Source organism: Thermobia domestica, chromosome 13, assembly GCF_964235325.1.
Source record: "Thermobia domestica chromosome 13, izTheDome1.hap1.1, whole genome shotgun sequence".
NCBI lineage: Eukaryota > Metazoa > Arthropoda > Insecta > Zygentoma > Lepismatidae > Thermobia > Thermobia domestica.
Genome location: NC_137466.1, coordinates 187,556,440 through 187,576,628, shown reverse-complemented (window position 1 = coordinate 187,576,628; position 20,189 = coordinate 187,556,440). Strand labels below are relative to the sequence as shown.

The following is a 20,189-nucleotide window of genomic DNA, read 5'->3' as shown; positions in this document are numbered from 1 at the left end:
TACTTTATTAGCAACTTTCTTTGTAATTAATCCATGTGTAACTTTTATTTATATGTATTTGAGAAAAAGGCTATGAGGTAACTTCTGCCAATGTAATATACATAAAATTGGAGTTCTGCAAATAGAGCACTTGTCAGTTAACCCCTTCCCCTCCTGCCTGGTTCGAAGTTCGAATTGCTAGTCTGCGTCTCATTCATGAAGCTAATGCAAGAAATGAAACAGCCTTTGTTGGAGCTAACATATCTGTAAAATGTCGGGAAATTCCCCAAGTATTGATGTGACCTTCGAGCAGCATTTCAGCGAGGATCAATTACTTTTTTCCACGTTGTTTGAGAGATTGTGCGTAATGATTTTGGAAAACATTGTCAAGGTTTTGTACTAGTTTGTGCCCCTCCTCATTTTTTTTTTTTTTCATTACAGAATTTGATCAGATCTTGGAGATGTCGATAGATAACATTTGTTATTTAGATTAACTTGCAGGTGGTCAGTTTTTGCAACATGTAACGGTAACATTTAACCCTACAACGGACTGGTTCGGTCTCTCAGACCCGTACATACGCAAAACTGCTGCATTTCTGAAGAATTTTTCAGCTAAAATAAAGTCCTTCTCTATATCTTTCAAGTAATGTTGCTAGATGTCAGGGGTATGCACATGTCATTTCAGTTGTCATTAGGCTGTGTACAGCATATTATTCAAGTTGCTCTGGGTCCATGAGACCCAACCCGTCCGTTTACGTCAGTCGTTTGGAATCAATGTTAGATACCAGGACGAAACTTTATTTGTGGCATATTGAGTAACGTTTCTCGTGAAAACTTCATCTAGTTTACCGAATAATTTTCATGTTGTATATCTGTGTGTGCAGTGGCGGATCCAGAATATGATCAAGGGAGGGGCTAAACCATAATTTGCCGTTTTATCCAGTGTAAAACAGAATCGAAGCCGATTTTATCCAGTGTAAACCTGAGCGTCAAGGGGGCTATAGCCCCTTAGCCCCCCCCTTGGATCCGCCCTTGTGTATGTGGATATTGTTTGCAACATATTTGAGTGTTTGAAAATGTCTGAAGTGCGTGTAAATGATGATGAAATACACCATGAACTTGAAAGAGAATATAACAAATTAGATGAGTGATGCAGATCCCGATTTCCAGTTAGTGTGAACACAACACGGATAGTGATTTAGATGATGATTCTGTTGAAGTGTTGCCTGATAGTCGCAATCATTTTCTTCGCTTGGACAAATGTTTCATGTTAGTGATGGTGAAAATGAAGTCGGTTTTAAGATCTGTGATTCAGCATTAAAATGTGTTGGACGAGATAAACGAACAAAATGGAACAAAATCTTTTCACCTATGAATTGTCGAATCAGAAGTCACAGTATTGTCACTCATTTACATGCACACGTCGTTTTGAAAGCAAACAAAGCACTGGATCCTGAGCGTCACACATCAAAGTACTTGCATTGCTTTTAATTAGATCTCAAATGGAGACGGGCTCAAGATGAAAGACTGCCAATGCATATTAGGGAATTGGCCGAAAGGATTAGTGATGCATGTGTAATCATCAGACACACAAGTGAAAAAGGGGACGTTACAAGTGTCGAGACAGCAAAACCAAATATTTTTGCAAATATTGCAAAGTGTATATATATATATATATATATATATATATATATATATATATCAAAAAACGCACAAATATGGTATGTGGAAAATGTGTTGAGTTTCAAAACTAAAACACAGAGTACACTATAAATTTAAGTTAGAACATTCTGTAATCCAATAGGTTGAAAATTCTTGTAGACTTTTTAGAATTTTCTATATATTTGTAATAACGGAAAACATTACGTCACATATCTAAGTTTTGTAAATTTACTATATAAACAATAACTCTCATCTTAAAATTACTTTATATACCATTTTGGGAAAAAGAAAAGTACAATGTACAGTTTGGTTCAAGAAATAAATTAATTTAACTGTAGATGTATGTTTAAATAAGAATTTTTTCTGGGTCCCGTAGACTCAACCTGTCCGTTCATGTAACTTTCTTTCACCCGTCCGTTCTAGTGTTAAAGGAAAATCAGTTCGGTCCAATATTGTAAAAATTCTGAAGAAATATGGAAAACTGAAATGAAAAACTAGTTGTTTTCTGAAGATAATAATCATTGACCCTTGACTGATAAATAAATGAATCACTTTGTGCACCTGATGCTACATAAATATATTTTACTAGCGAGCTAATTTTTCAAGGTCCAAAGTCTCCTGTCCATTTTGGCGCCAGAATATTTGACTGAGTTGTTGCACGGGAAGTAATATTAATCTAAAACTAACTGGAGTCCGTTCTTTGCCCAGGAATAGATAAGATTAGTGGAGAACATCATTATTTGTTGAATATACGTCTAGACAGCTTTCGAGGCCAATTTACGCGGAAATTTAACAAACCCGCAGCACTAGTGGAGAAGTAAGTGGAAGGCGACGAAACCTGAAGCTAACATGATATATTCACGTGATAGATCAGAGTAATAATTCTAGAAGAAACACGTTAAGATTCGCTGGCGTCAGAGTTCAAACCTGAAACCAGTTGATCGCGAAGTGAAAATGCTGATCGTAGAATACATCTACTCAGAGTACGTACGTATGGTTTTTTGGCTGGGAAATCCGTTGGTGGAAGTAAAAGAAAACTGGAGCCATAAACTTTCTCGAATTCAATCCATTCTCCTTTCCTCGTATTTTTGTGTATCTCTTGAATCACTAGTGATTAAGGTTGTTTCCTTGCTGCAAGTTACAATCTGGTTTCACTGGACCCGAAGTTTTACAAATGTGAATTGTCAACACTTGCTTTTTTGAACATTAAGTATGAAATGGTTTGAAAATTCATTATTTTTCAACTGTTTTCATACCAAATCCCCTAGGATTTTGAACTCTGAATCCTTTACAAACAACATATTTGACACATGTATTCACAAATGTCATATAAATATATATATATATATATATATATATACTGTGGAGCTCTATGGTCAGATATGTATAAGAAATACATTGTAAAATGTATTTTCTCTGAAAACTGACGAATTTTGTGTTTTCCGGGAAGTTTTGGCGAAGACTGAACTCAACAACGCAGCTAGTATTGGGTTTCGGAGGTCTATCGGGGGCTTGGGAACTTAATACTTCAGATTCATTTTGGAATTATGATATGCTGGTCTGACAAATTTCGAGGGAAATCTGGTACCCTCACTTTTAGTGTTGTAAATAGAAAAAAAACGGTTCGTATTTTTTCAGAAATCTACGTTTTTTTTAGAAAAAATACATTGCCTCTCGTTTTTTTTTCTAAATTTCGTTTTTTTTCAAATAGTCATTTGTAATGCATCTTACGTCTATTTAAGAATGAAATATTTTTATGTAGGTGTAATCACCGTAAAATCAAAATGCAACATAAATTAAACGCTAGATACTGATACGCTACAAATATTTTACAATTTATATGAATACCATACCTATTAACAATTCGGGTTTCAGCAGTTTTCATCAATATCAACTAAGAAATAAAAGTAGAAATGAAATTTTGTTTTTTCGTGAAAGCAGGCCTTTAATAAGCACGAAAATAATGTCACGAACAGTATAAAATTCCAATAACTTGTCTAAAGGTAAAAACTAATACTAATTTGCCTAATAGTATTTTTCTAAATGTCTTATATAAATAATTTGTCGACTACGACAAATGTCTTATATAAATGTCTTATATAAATAAGCCGGCTCTACCATATATGGAGTGGCGTATTTACGATTTTGTTTCGGGAGGGGCTTTGCTAACTTTCGGGGGGAAGCTTTGCCTGAAAATGTGAAAATTCTGCAAGATATTTCATATACTTTACTATAGTAAGTACGATTTCGGGGGGGGGGGGGATTAAGCCCGGAAGCCCTCCTAAATACGCCACTATATATATGCAACACGTGCATTTGCGTGGAACGGCAAGCTTGGATGGTCCGGCAAAATCTGTCATAAGTATATTATTTAAATTAAATATTTCTTGTTGGAAACAGACTTCATGATGATGGTAGTTACAATTACTAAGCTGACCTTCTATTTGAATACTACATTCATAAATTATGTTTAGGTTGCATTAGTTTAAGGCCACATGGACAATGCTAAAGCAAATGGTCGAATAAATCCGAGCACAAATTGCTTGATTTTTGTCAAATGCAAGAATTCAATTCTCGAATAGTAGTGAATATCTGTTCCATTTAGTAAGTTATCACAGTTTTGATATGAAAGTAGTCTTGTTTTTGTCAGAAGCAAGTTCCTTATCATTGAAGATAGAAATAAGTTTCTTTTTTTAAATGTTAGAAGATGTAGAAGAAAAATCAAGAAATAAAGATAAAAGAGCTAGTTGCACTGGAATTGCAAACTGAAACATTGAGATTGAAGCTCGATAGTGAATTCTATAAAAAGGATTACCATCTTTCCTATGCAGGTGTGTTTGCTTTATCTTTCACTATCATAATAGATTAACATTTAAAGAAAAAGATAGATACAACGGAATTGCATTTTTAGTAAGTATTTAAGCCTTTCTGAGTGCGACTGCACTTACCCTCACCTTTGTTGTTCATGCTGGAGTAGCATACTTAAAATAATGACTTCTAAGATTTATTCTTTCTGGAGAAAGGGGGAGGCGGCAAATTATGCCATTACACGAGGCGACAAATTGACTAGGATCTGAATATAGGATGACTCAATTTGAAGTAATGCAGGGTGTTTCAAAATTAATATTAGGTTTTTGACACTTTGTAGTATCTATTACAATTAACTTACAATTCTAAATATTATATCAAATGAAAGAGCAACTCAAACAGTTTTGTACGCACGCATGTGCATACGTTGTTTCTTCTGGCTGCCGTTAGAAAGAGCAAGTAGCAAAGATGGAGACTAGAGAGCAAAAAGCTTTTTGTGTTTTAATAAAGACTGAACCTGTACAGTGTAACCGTCTGTGTGAAGAATATTAAGGAGACGCTTGCAACTACGTCTTTATTGTTTACAGTTGCTACAGGTCTAAAACTTAAACTACGGTTTACGTGCCAATTTCGCAAGTGAAATATTGCTGCATAACAATGAAGATTTTCTGGATCGTGTCGTCTACAGTGATAAATCGACTTTTCACCTAAGAGCTAATGTGAACACATAATGTTTGCATCTGGCCGTCAGCAAATCCTCAGGAGATGGTACAATTGAAACGAAACTCCCCTAAATTGAATGTGTTTTGTGCCATATGGCGGAAAGTTTATGGGCCTTTCTCGCCTATCGACTAGATGTGTGCCGTGTGATGAATGAATCTCACATTGAACACTTGTAGCAAAGACTGTTTGAGGTGCTCTTTTACTTCATGCATTGCTTATAATTGTTCGTAAAATGTAATAAGTACTACGAAGACTTAATACCCCAAAATTTATTTGAAACACCCTACATTTCTCACCAACAGTGTTGGAACTAAGATGTAAAAAGGAGAAAAAATTTTCCTTATAAAGTTATTGTTTACAACGATATTATTATTAGTCGAGACTATAACTACAACAACAACACGAGTTAGTAGTCAAAAAAATGTAATCAAGTGTACACTCGGTGGTCAAGGTGGCCAAAGTGGCACACACAGGTGTGTCACTTGTTTAATCCGCTCCAGTGTGGACACTAATTGAGATATCGGGATATTATTCTTGCAAAATGTGGTTGGACTATAGTTTATCATATTAATTTCTTTTTCTTCTGGTGTCGAATTTCACCCCAGTAAAAAATTCGAGAATTTTCTAATTTCGAATTTCCTTTACTTTTTTCCCCTGTAGCTTCCTTCGTTGTAGAAAGACATCCTTAAGACTTGCCAGGTAGATACCTCTGATGGATACCTAACTGTTGACATCAATTGGACGGGCCTGCGCGTAGTGTTGCCAATTAGGGAATTTAAAATTCTCCTATATTTGGGCAAAAAATTAGAAATTTTTGTTATAAATCCGTAGCTATACGTCCGAGTGCAAGTCAACTTACGCCAATCGAACATTTGTCCTTACTTAACAAACGAAAGTACAGATCGTTACATGGGGTAATTAGGGAACGCACGTAAAATTCGTATTTAGGTTCTAGCCCTTGATTTTTCTAGTTTTTCCTTGCCTTTCTCTTTACCGTAATATATTTTTGATAATTAGAAGCTTTGTTCCTTAAATATCGCCATAATACTTGTAGGATATATTAGTGGTGTACCAATGTTTAATTTAAGATAGTTTGCGTCTGTCTGGTTGCAGTGTTGCCAGCTACAGAATATTTTAATTCCAGATTTTAGGGGGAAATTTTGGAAAAATTATATGTTTTGTCTCTATTATTTCCCTCTTATTGGCTATATCGGAACAAACGTACCAGTATCTGGAGGTCTCGTGTTTGCTCTACACAACGCACTATAGAAAGTTTCAATAGGATAATTAGGGGAAGTACAGTTGAGGTTTACAGTGGACCTTGTTCTCTAATTGAAAAGATAACTGTGATTTTTTTTTTTAAGGTAGAATGAGATATTTGTTATTGACATGCTTACTTTATTCGATATCGTCACAATACTTGTAGGATATATTAGAGGGATACCAAAGCTTATTTTAAGATAGTTTGTGTGTGTCTGATAGTAGTGTTGCTAGCTACAAAAAAAAATTAATTCCAGATTTTAGGGGCAAATTTTGGGAAAAATTCCCTTTTTTATTTCTATTATTTCCTTCTTGTTGGCTACATTCAAACAAATGTATCAGTGTCTAACAGCCTCATTCTTAGCCTACACAGCGCACCATAAAAAGTTTCACTAGAATAATTAGGGGAAGTATAGTTGAGGTTTATAATAAACCATGTTCTGGAAATTGTAAGAAAATGGTGAATTTCTGAGGTAGAATGAGAGTTGTTTTTTTAATTTCATGTTTACTTTGTTATATATCGCCATGATACTTGTAGGATATATTCTTCGAGTACTACAGTTTATTTTCAGATAGCTTTCGTCTGTCTGATGCCAGCGTTTCCAGCCAAAACAATTAATTCCCGCTATTAGGTGAAAAATTCGGAAAATTTCCCTTTTCCCCTCTATTATTACCCTCTTACTGGCTACATTGAAACAAACGTACCACTGCCTGAAAGCTTCCTCTTTGCTCTACAGAACGCACCATAAAAAGTTTCAATAGGATAATTAGAGAAGCTGTACCCCGGCATATTTGATTTTTGCCTTTGAGACGTAAAAAGTGTCAAAATTTCATGTGTATGACAATTTTTTCCCCCTCTTTGAATGGAAGCCAGCGACTTCAGGATTTCACTGTACCTTGTCAACACACCAAAGATTTGTTTAGGTGACTTGAACACATATAGCAGCAGTGGTGCTAGATACAAAAAATTTTTGAAATTCGGTTAGGGAATTTTTTGTAAATTTTTACCCCTACATTTCCCTCAATAATTTCCCACCCGTTGGTAACACTGCAATGCAACTTACACCAAAAGATAGCCACATCCATTTTCTTAAAAACAAGGCCTTAACCATATCAATCGAATGAATAGTTTTTGAGCAATAAGTCAGTAACTGGAAATGTAGGAAAACGCCAAAAATGACCTGGGACCGAAAGGAATAATCACACAATTTTGCTCGTATAGGTTCAAAGAAACAAACGATTTGTAAGTTACGAGGGCTTCGACTCAAGTTCTGTTGATTATTTTAATAATCTGCAACATAAATCAATAAATAATAGTTGCCAGAAAAAAAAACATTTTTGAAAAAAAAAACATGAAAAAGAACGACGTTTTTTATTGAAAAAAACTTCACAGAAAAAAAAAACAGTTTTTTTTACAACACTACTCACTTTACGACACTAACTGGTCCGTCAACATCTCCTAGAATTACGTTATCTTGTATTCTGTTACTTCCTTAACATAGCTGAAAGGGGTCTTGGAAGATACAGTGTAAGAAAACTCGGTGTGGGGACAGTTACGTGTAAGGAAGATTCGTAAAATACAGATTGCATATTGCTTTTTACGTTCATACTGTGAAAATGAAAACGCCATAAATGCACCGAATAAAATGTTATTACGTATTTCAAGAAAATAAAACTTTTTTTTTTTTTTGCATTGGGTCCGTTGTCGCTTTCATGCAATTTGTGCGGGATTTCTATAATGTTTCATCACACATTCAATCGGAGACTTGGCAGACATAAAACAATCACAACTATAAGTTCAGAGAATAGTCATAGAAATATAATTTATAGAAGCAACTAAAAACACTTTACATATAGTACACCATAGAAATAATATATGGATTATTTACAAATTAATCTGCTTTTTGGAGACTAAAAACTGCAAAACTTAAATAATTAAAATATCATTCTCATAATTAGCACTCATACGCACTAAAAATTTTAACCATTCATGGTCGAGGCCAATTCATTTATTAAGGTTCTCACGATTTTTACAGCAAAAAGCGAAATCCATGCATCAGGAGAATTACAACGAAGCCAGGAGAATGACAGTGTTTTAATTTTATGCTCATAACTGGCAGTCAGAGACTCACATAACCTTAAGCGTTAATACAAGGATAATCTTTAACTATAGTTAAAAAGGAAAGGAGTCAGAGCGTGAAACAAAGTTTAAAATTATATTATTATGTAAAGAATAGGGAAAACACAAAATAATAAAGCGACATGTATGACATGATACTTAGTTTTAATTATAAGATGCATACAAACATATCATTTTCTAAAACATACAATATATTATATATGTACTAGTAACATCACAGTCGTTCAGTCTAATTTAAATTCACATTTCTATGTGCGAAACTAGGAACAGCAACACGCTATCTTAAACAATATAGCCTATGACACAAATTCTAACCTCAAAATCGACGGCTATTACACAAGAAGTTTGAAAATAAACATACCGTCAATGAAAATAAACATCATACAAACTTTGTTTGTTGGAAAGTATAAATTTAATGCAATTTTTATATTTTTCACATAACTTCTATAAAACAAAATCTTACCTAAAAGAGTGTGACTTTTGTCCGCGTTCAATAATAAATGTAAGAGACCGATCATTAGCTTTCATAATACTATAGAAGCAGATGTATTATTAAATTTAAAAGAACTTAGAGTACTTGTTTTACCATTCTATACTTAAAGTTTATAGAACTCATGGTGTCCTTTTACAATAATATCTGGTTGAGGAGGAACTCATGAACATTTCAACTGTAATATCATTTTGGTTCCTCTTTCATAGTCTCGTGTCTTTATTACATTGAATAAGATACTAAATATTCCCTTCACCATCCTTTACATCACTTCTACACAATGCATTGTACTAAAATGACCTTTTTCTAGCCTTTATATTAACGCGAATAAATTTTTCCTCTTTAATGTGTCCCGAAGTAGAAAAATTTGCACAAGATGCATAATCATAAAGGTTTTCAACTCTTGAGTTTCTCTTTGTTGGAATTTAGAATTAGAGTACTGGCCTAATTCATAGTGAGAACAATAGCCTGTACAATCAAAACAAGATAGCATTCTCATTCTGACTATGAGCAGTCGTCTGTTACGTGTGTCCTTTTCAGTGACCACTTGATGTACAGACATGTTCCTTTAATTTTTTTCTTTAACCTTTCTCCTGGAAAATTTGCGTTACATTTGTTTAATATCTTCCCATCTTCAATGATCACACTTTGCACGCTTTCTTTTAAACACATGACTAAAGCTGCTGAGTTTGCAATATGACGCCACTGTTTTCTCTTCATTCGCTTTTCCGTCTGACATTTCTTTGAGCTTAACCTGTCCTTTCTTCCGTCTTCTTTGGAATTTCATTCTGGACACTTCTTTCAATTCTGCAGCGAAGGAAGGACACTCCGCAGTTTTTTTGCTTCAGTCTCTGATCTTCGACGTTCAGCTTCCCTTCTGAAGAAGCTCTTCATTACTTTGCTTCTTTCTCGCCAGCTGCAAGTGACAAAGGAGTCTTCTGATCCCTTATAAGTAACGGCTGGGTGCTCTGACTCTTGATAACGTAGTAGTTGTCATTCTCCTGGATAGTAGGTCATTCTCCTGGCAAGAAAATGCCAGGAGAATGACATTTTACTAACATTTCGTTAAAATCTTACACCGTATTTATCTGTTACATGAAATGATGTACTCATTTTAAACATACCTGATTTGTCTCTCTCAAGAAAGCTAATTAAGTTATGTATTGTAAAAAAACAAACTAAAATTACTCACCAGAAAAATGACTGGAAATGCAGCAAAGAATCACACACCTACTTCGCAGTACACGTACTCAGAAACTGAGAAACTGGCTGACGCAACAGGCAGGTTGTACAGTGTTGCCAATATCACAGATATAGAAGGTACCATCTGTATAAAAATGAACTCTTACGACTTTGTACATGTAATCAGATGTGATCGTGAAAGAGAGGAGAAATAACCCAGAAGAATGACAGAAATATTGAGGACAGAGTTTGATGTTATAGAAATTATAAAAGTATTTTTTATGCTTTCTCTTTTCGAATTAGAAAAGTGCCATATATTTCAAATAGTGTATGTAAAATTTATGAAATAGAATTGACATCAAAAGAAAATATACAAGAGTTATTAGTAATATTTGTACATAGGGACATCCAGGAGAATGACATTTGTATTCATTTTTCCTCTCAAAATATATGAAATTATTACGAAATATGTAAAAAAAAAAAAAAAAAAAAAAAAATTACCAGATTGATATATTTATAAATGTCTCTTGCAAAGAACTAATTTTTAAAAACTTTTTTTTTTTTTAACTTACTACTTCAAAAGGCCAATCTATTTGCAAACGATCCATATAGATATATATATATATATAATGTGTGTATGTGTAAGATGCAAAAATATGTTGATCAGAAAATCTTTGCTTTTATTAGATAATAGTGTTAGAAATAGTATTTATATTAATAATAGGAACAAAGGCAAAAATAATAAATAAAAATAACGGGTTTAGTAAAATATTTGCTACGTTCTAAAAACCTCTCTAATATACACTATGAACAGTACATACATGACAAATGCGAGATTCCGAATGACAGTAGTAACAAAAAGGATATGTAAAAAAATCCCTGACACGTCCCTATTTATCGTAGAATGATTATTTCATACGTCGTTTTGTTCAGAATCGAGTAGGCTTTCAGAAAGTACCACTTAGATGTCCCTATCATGTACCCGAGCGGAGCAATAATCGCGAAAGTGGGATTTTTGGTCAAGTTACATCCCTTTTTACCCTTTAGCCCCTCTGAACCCCCCTTCTGTGTTGACGAAGAGATCCGAAAAAAATCAGATAAAAACTAAAGGATCCACTGATTGTGATGATCCAAAGGATTTGTGTAAAACTTCAGAAATCTAGGGTTAAAGAGAAGGTAAGGAAAAAAATGTTAGACCTTACTTAAAAAAAAAAAAAAAAAAAAAAAAAAAATGTAAAGTGATGACGTCAATCCCCCCCTATGTTCCGACGCTCGGAAGCGTATAGACCCTTCCAAGGCTTTCTTCAATGTCTCCTCTTGTAAAATAAAATAAAAAAGAATTAAAAAACGGAACTAAATAGCTTTCTTAGTTCCCTTTTAATTGAATTTTGAAGACTTATTTCGTAGTAAAAACTAAGATACAGTATATCTTAAAAGGGTTAATATGCTTTTGTAGTACGGCAGTGAAAAAGGATAAGAACCTCTGATCTAGGGAATATCAATACTGAATTAAAAAAATCGTATGCTTTTAAATACGTTAATCATGTGTATATCTTTGCGGAAGCAGCTACTGGAAATCTATTATTTGCGGAAGCAGCAGTTGAAATTATTATAGGAGTTCTAGTACCTATTTTTAGGTACTAAAGTAGTCTCTATTCAAAAAGAACCAATAAAGCTTTTTATTTCGTGTTTTTTGCTTTCTCAAGTATAGAGGCATTGTAGAACGTTACATATGGTTTCATGCCTTTCTGCGTCGAGACATGGGAGGTGATGACGTCATAATTTTTTTGCTAGGCCTATTTTTGTTTTTTTTTTGGTTGGCATACTTTTGCACATAGAAGACTGGAATTTTGCACAAACATTCAATCCACCGAGTAGTATTTATCAGATTTTTTCAGATCTCTGCGTTAACACTGGGGGGTCCAGAGGGGCAAAAAGTTTTAAAAAGGGATATTTTAACCAAAAAAATCCCTTTCTTTCCAATTTTTCCGCCTCAGATACATGATGGAAACATGTGAAAGGTACCATTTGAAAGGCAGTTCTATTCTGAAGAGAATGATGGGCGAACCATGATCCTAGGATAAATAGGGATGTCTCAAGTTTTTTTTTTTTTTTTTTTTTTTTTTTTACCTGAGATCAGGGTCTTTTGCGGTAATCTGGGTCATTGTGGGGATTATTGATGAATATTTTTCCCACCCTTACTAGATAAAAGCTTGAAATTTTGTACACACATTTAGTACACCACTTAGTATTTTTCAGATGATTTTCAGGTCTTTGCGTTAACACAGGGGGGGGTCCAGAGGGGTTGTAAATTAAAATATTTGCAGAGAAAAATCCCGATTTCTCAATTACCTGCCTCAGGAACACGATAGGGAAATGCAAATGGTACCATTTGAAAGGTTGCTCTATTGTGAAAACGAGATATGAACCATGATCCTACGATAAATAGGGATGATACTGTAGCCGCTTGACTGAAAGTCTGTAATCTACCTTTAAAAACCGGAATTTAAAAGGATTAAAAATCCTTTTAAGCCAAGCTTTGCAACTTGCTTTTTTTTTCTACGAAGACCTGAAGTACTTCCAAAATAAATTTCTGTAAAATGGAAAAACATTTTGCACTTATATTGTCGATAAATATATAGTTAGGAAAACCTACGTTAAATGTTAAGTATGGCTATACAATAATATCCATATAATCCAATATATAAAACTAACTTCAGGAAACTTTTGCAACTGAAAATATATTTTTGTGTATATTTAATTGACGAAACTTAAACTACCATTGCGGAAATTATGCGATCAATATTAAAAACTTTTAACAATGTATTACCCGCATATGAATTAGATACAGAACACTCGAGCAACGAAAGTAAAGGATGACAAGCTATCAGAAACATTTCCTTCCTCCCCACTTCAGTTCACTAATTGACGTGTCGTAGATTTGGCCGAATGACGTGTTACATGACACTTGTTTTGTGGTAAGTCAATGGGAACTACGAAAAATAAAGAGTAATAGTAGAAATACTAGAAAGCTCTTCGAAACCTTCGTATTGTAGTCTATTTTTAAGTTTTAGAAAAAGTGGGAACACTGATCGGATTTGAAATCCCATTTACCTGACAAGTGCTCTAAAACTGTAATAACGAACGTGTTACTGGTGAATAAAGTAATTTTAGGGGATTAATTGGTAGGCAAAACTAGAATAACTTTAAGTACGTAATGTTTGTTTACTTTTCAATATTCGTAAGGAAATCACGCTCTGTGTAGAATCGCTTATTTATTTACTTATTATAGAGAGAGCAATATTGGCTGTGAACAAAATATCCAAGCCCCACAGAATAAAAATAAGCTATAACCGCTGCAGCAATTTATTACGCAACGATAGCGTCGAGTGCGCTAGCATTCTGTATGTATGAATGGCAGGACTGAGATTTGATATCAAATGCATGATTGGTTAGTATTACTGCACTCAACGCACGTCACCAACACGACAGTTGGCTTCCACTAGTCTCGAGGTGTGTAGCAAGTTCACGGCGAGCGAGAGGGAGGAATTGTTTTCCATTGCGGAACTATTGACGATAAATGAGTAGGCTAGTAATGCTAGCAGCATATTAAAGATCTCTATAATCATGCAATATTCTTCATTTCTGGCATCCATACGCTACAGTTCTCTGTTGATCTCTATCGGAATGTTAAGAATTACCCTCTTTTAGTATCATTCATGATTTGCAGTATTCCCCCCCAGTTTCCTTTCACCATCGAACACGTCATGTACATCTCTTTTGTTCTGTTGCTGTACCTTACCTGTTCAATATTTTGTTGTGCCTTCTGAGTTTTACCCAGCTGATTATCTCATTGTTCTCCATACATATTTCAAAGCTTCAAATCGGTCTTCGTCAGTTTTAATTAGTTCACTGTTCTTGCACTACAGAAAATAAACGAAATAAAGTTTCTATTTAACGTCCCACTCTTATGCACGAAACTAATGAAAATTGTTTTTTGTGCCGTTAATTACAATATTCCACACGAAATATTTTATAGATCTTTCATGTCTTTATTCAAAGACTTAGAGAATATATTTTTCTCTCCATTCTTTCATGTTCTAACTTCTTTAATGATATCCAAATATCGAAATAGGAATATCTAGTAGAAACTGGATTCAGGATTTAGGATTAGATTTCTATGTTTTCGCCATCTAAGGTCATTTAGCCTGTCACCCGTCACATATGAGGGATGACGTCCTTCTGCGAGCACACTATCCGAGGAAAGGGAAGGAAGGAAGCGACCTGGGAAGGTACCAACCCGGCATTTGCATGGTGTGAATGAGAAAAACCCAGGATGACTGGCCTGAAAAAGGCTTTTTACACTTTTTCGACCGAATGGAAACTGGATCCAGTTGGCTGGCTTAAGGGAAGAAGTCAGTGAAGATACGAATGTGGCGTTGAACTTTCGGGTTCCATAGGCCGTTGAGTTCATTTTTGTCTCTTATCAAGGTATCCAAAGCTAGCAGTGTATTCCTTCTTCATAGTTTTAAGCTTCCTTTTTTCCAGTCACCATTTGGTTTTGTCGATCTATATTCTTCAGACATTTCCTCATTGTTTCTAATATTGTAATTTTTGGTCCAACAGTTAGAGCTTTATCTGCAAGCCGTATACTCGTAGTGCAATCATGCCTTTTACCGAAATACTAGCATGTTACTTATCTTCCGATTCTTTATTTCGAAAGTTACTTTCTCAAGATCAACTACAAACGTCCTCTTGTTCCTTCCATTGACGTCATCTTGATATACGTTTCCTCATATGTTTCTTTAATTCATGGGCTCACCTTTTACGTTTGCTTTGCATTGCTTCGTAATTCTTATTCTTTGAACTGTCTCGATACTATTGTTTTCCTCTTTCCTCGTTTTGTTAATCTTTACATAATCAAAATTGTTAGCGGCAGTTCTCTGTTCGCGTCTTCTTGCTACTCTGATGCTCAAGGTGCCGGGTTTCATTCCCAGTGGGAGAGTATATGCACGCATCACAGTGTCCCCTCTTAAAACTGCAGGTCTCATATAACCTCAGAATTGAAATGGGACGCTAAACTTCAAACAGTGCCAGTCAGTAATAAAGAGTAATAGTAGAAATAGAAGAAGTCTATCAGCACACAGTGTCGCATAAGATGAAGTTTGCGAAGGTAGGTAGCTCCACCAGAGAAAGGCTGTTGGCGGGGATATAGGACAGGTTTATGGGATCAGTTTATAGATACAAAGCAAGCGTTGCTTGTATGGCAAGTGTTCCCGTAAAGTCGATATATGTAAAATGAGTGACGACCAAATTTCAGTTCATTCAGTACTATGATTTTTATGAAAAAAAAAATAATAAAATAAAAATAAATAAGGCAGTAAAAGCAGCAGCGGAGGAAATTTATCGGGTGATGAGCAAAGAAGTGGAGAATCAGTCGACAGCTTTCCGTTGATTTTTTTTTTTTTTTTTAATGCTTCAGGCGATTTAAACCTTGCGGACAAGCCCCGGAATAAGACTTCCGATGGACATTAGCGACCCACTGCAGAATGCTGTGAAATGCTAAACCATAATTCATTACACAAGTTAGCAAGAGTGGTTGGGACATACAAATCGGCAGTAAACAGTCTTTGCATAATATGGATTACACTAACGAAAAAGCTCCAACGAAGGCCGCAGAAACTGACAGAGGTACTGGTCCAGCACGGAATTGCAATTTGCCAAACATTGCTCAAACCCCATGTGATCGTAGTTTTTGGAAAATTGAGGCTAGAAACAGGCCAGTAGCCAGTCCAAAAATGTAGGGGGGCTGAAGTTAGGGGGGACCGATCCAACCATATTATAGTTCATCACCATGTTATAGTTCATTTGCATGTACAGTGAAAATTTTTGAGTGGGCCAGCAAGAATTTTGAGGGTTCCGGCCCCCTAGATCCCCCATAGATACGGGCCTGGCAGGAGATAAGTCGTCTTCGATGCTTTTTAAAACCGTGATACATTTAAACACTGGGTAAAGACATACAGCCATACACCTACAAATTCCTCGTCTTATTTACGGTTTCATGATTGGGTGGAAGGCACGCTGAATGAATGTTGCCTTAGAGGATGTGGTAACCGTATTAAGATGTCAGGATAAAACACTGTTAATAGTTCATGAAGCAGGTCGCAAAGCAGAAGAGTACTCTCAAAAGATCAATTTCCAGATACAGACTCTACAGACAGTTTTTAAATTGTAGTTACATTTACTTTGTGCTCCAACGTAGCATACACTAAAACTTTACAACATTAAAAATATCATACAGATTCTATTATTACGTAGTTATCGAAAAGCTTTAATAAACTATTAGAATTATTTATCTTAATGTTTTTATATCTCCAAATTCAAGGTGCAGGGCATAGATATATTCCGAACAGTATTTACCGTGTAGTGTCGATCGTACGTCGTTTTGGTCCTATGCCGCTTCGATCTACGGTTTTCCACAGTTATCTTGAAGAAAATGATCATACTTAATATTGTGCAATAATAATTCATTTTTTATTATTTCGGTTGTATGCAGGTAATTTTTTTCGATCCTATCCATCTAACCCAAGATAACTATTTCATGATATTAACTGCATAATGGATACCAGTTATTCGGATTTTTAATGATACGTTTTGCATTATAATCGCTGCTATTACCGATTGTGAAACTTCGGACTTTCCTAGGGTATGTCTACCTGCCCGATAACACACACAAATTATTTTCTAGGACAAAGATTCTCAAGTTTCTACTGGATTACCACCATAAGTCGCACATACCCCCAACTGTCGCTTGCTTACCACCAGTGGTACGCGTCACACAGATTGGTAAACTGTGCTCTAGTTTCCTCCTGCATTTTGCTGTGTGCATGGTCCTCATCACAGTCACCAACTATTAAGGATGCCATATTTCTATTTTACGTGATTTCACATAATGTCGAGCTCAAAATAGCTTAGATTTTGCACTGCGAGAGAACTTTGCTTAAACTGTAAAAGGAGTAAGAAAAACTTCGAAAGGGTATTAAGAATGACCTTTACTCAGGTTCGATTCCCGGTAGTAGCTCATGTGGTTCGGATTCCACGTTAATCAGTAGGTCCGCGTCTCATATAGCCTCGCTGCTGAAAGGGACGCTAAACTAAAATCAACTCAACTCAAGAATGACCTTCAAGCAACGGGAGAAAATGTGCTATTCTGTTAGTTTTTTTTTCCTTATCTAATTTACACTTAACAACATAAATCATTTCATTATTTGTTTCGAATTATCCCCAAACTCCGCAGAAGGAAATTGATTCAAACACGTAGTTAGAACAAAAGATTGGACTAACAAATTGTGTTACAATATATATGAATGGGAAGGCTCACCGACAGGCCCGCAACTAGAGGGGGGCCTGCCCCTAAACTTTTCGTGGCCCCTGCAGACCTCAATACAAAATGCTATTATTGATACAAAAACCACAATTTAGATATAGGTAAGAGATTTTTGTAATGACTTGGCCCCCCCCTATCTTATCCATGCCCTCCCAAACTTCTGTGTCTGGTTGCGGGCCTGCTCACCGATCTATTCATACGGTCGTCGACAATAGAAATAAAAGGGGGTCGTAGTGGCTCTGGTGTGGGGTCGTTGGTTCGATAGCAGCGCTCGCCTATTAGGCGGTGGACAGGCACCTTATGCGTTGGTTTTCTCTTTTTTACCGTTACCTCCTACTTTCTTCATTCCACCACTTCGTTAGTTACAATCACTTTTTCTTGGATTTTTGAAGAAGTTACTTCCAGTGGCCAAGCATCATCCGTTGGATTGACCTGTGAAAGGTTTCCAAGTGAACTTACCATTAACTAAAAGGGATGCGGCCAATCCAAGGTGTATTTGTGGGCCACCATACAAATTAATTAATATGAAAAAATAAGCGAAAATATAGGTTCCATGAAAATTATGTCAACTTAGAGAAGTTCCCAAATTAACATTTTACTGCAGAATATTATATATATGTATATATATATATATATATATATATATATATATAAAATATTGTATGAAGACAGGTATGTCTAAGATTGTGAAAAATGAGTTTGCTACAGAGAAAGTCAATATTCTTCCGTACCGTTGTATATAAACTCGGTGTGTCATCGGCCCCGTTGTAAACGAACTTGACTATGTATTAAGGTATTCGTGATTTCGTGGGTATTGATGTGCAGAGAGCGAACTTAAAATTTTTATTTATCTCAAATCGTTTTTGGAATTTCCTTTCTTTATACTCACCCTATATAATATTCTTGATGAAATGGATGTTATAAAAAATGGTTAATATTACAAAGTTTTTTTTTTCTGTTTGTATGTATAAATTACAATTTGCCTATATATATATATATATATATATATATATATATATATATATATATATATATATATATATATATATATATATATATATATATATATAATGTAATAATATTTCTGGAGAATAGAATGGTACATTGTCGCTGAGTGGATCGATGTTCAGTGTGACTGTATAGAGCACTGCACGTGCGATACCGATGACGTAATGGCAGACGGGAAATTCAGCAGTACAGCTGGCGTTACGATTGTTCGCTTTAGTCTATTCGTCGAGTTCTTCGTGGATAGTTTGGTTTTAGTAACATCCCATACCGGTTAATTTACTTAAATTATTTTTTTCTTTTTATCGTGAAAACAAGAAGTGTTAAATTTGGTAATATAAATGTGAGAAGTGTAAATCAGTTTCGTCAATGAAACAAAATTTCAGTTCTGTCAATTTTAACAATATAGTAGGGTACTTTCCTTTATTTGGTAGTGGTTTACATAATAATTCAGTGCCCTTAATATGTAATTCCTTGCTGCATGTGTATATTTTATTGCACAAAGAGTTGTTATTAAAGCAGGTTGCAGTTACTACCAATGGCGTTTTTATCAATCTCTAAAATTTCATTACAAAATACATAATGTTTTTTCATTAAAATTTTATTCGGTTGCTGCTGAAATTGAAGTATCGGAAAATATATATATATACGAACATACAAGAAGCAATTTCTGAAAGTGTTTGATATTAACGTAGATATTGATGTTACTGATTTTTGCCAGAAGTTATTTTACTGCATAAGGAAGTGGAGTGAGGCGTGATGAGGTCAGTCTTGACGAAACTTCATGGTCGACTGCGCAGTGTTGCCATTTACCGTTGCGTATATAGTTTTAAAATATTTGAATTAGTAGTAAAACATCAGTTGCGGTAGAATTTTAAACGGATGCTATTGACCATGGGAATTAAATAAATTAGATACCCAGTTGAGTATCAATGCTTGCGTAATTGTAGTTTATATATAAATATAAACTATGCTTGTACAAGTATTTGTCGTGCTACTAGTTGTAACTTTTAGCAAAGCCGCCACCAATACACATAGATAAGAAATTCCGTGAGGATGTTTCATTTCATCAGAGTAATAAATGTGCAAATTAAAGAATGTTCAGTTACTCTGTTTTAACATTGACATCAGGAATCTCACCCGCTGTAAACAGAAAGATACACGTTATTTATGAGTACGCATTTGTTGCTAAACAAACCATAATTAACTAAAGAAAAAGAAACCTTGCAGTCAGAGGTTAATTTGCGTTATCGAACATGTAATTGGTGGGAAGATGCGACTTGGCAACGTCGATCCCACTCAGCACCCAGGCTGAGCTCAGCCTATCTTACGAGTGCCGTATCACGTGCATGGGGTTGGTACAGTGAGAGAACGGGGTTTTCGAGGCGTGGTCAGGGATATTTGTTTGCGTGGAAGTTAAGATGCGAAATACAATAAGTATTGTTTCTAGTGTTAAAAAAAGAAATGTGAATAACGAAGGAAAAATCAAAAGTTTTGTAGTTCCTCTGACACTGCCAGTTTGTGTTTGTAAGCATTGAACGAATCGTCTGCAG

General features: G+C 35.1%; 1 protein-coding gene across 7 annotated transcripts in view; it reads left to right on the top strand.

Annotated features, from left to right (window-relative positions):
• Positions 1-20,189, top strand: part of eIF4G1 (eukaryotic translation initiation factor 4G1) — a 249,513-nt gene that overhangs the window by 72,822 nt on the left and 156,502 nt on the right. The window lies entirely within an intron of this gene.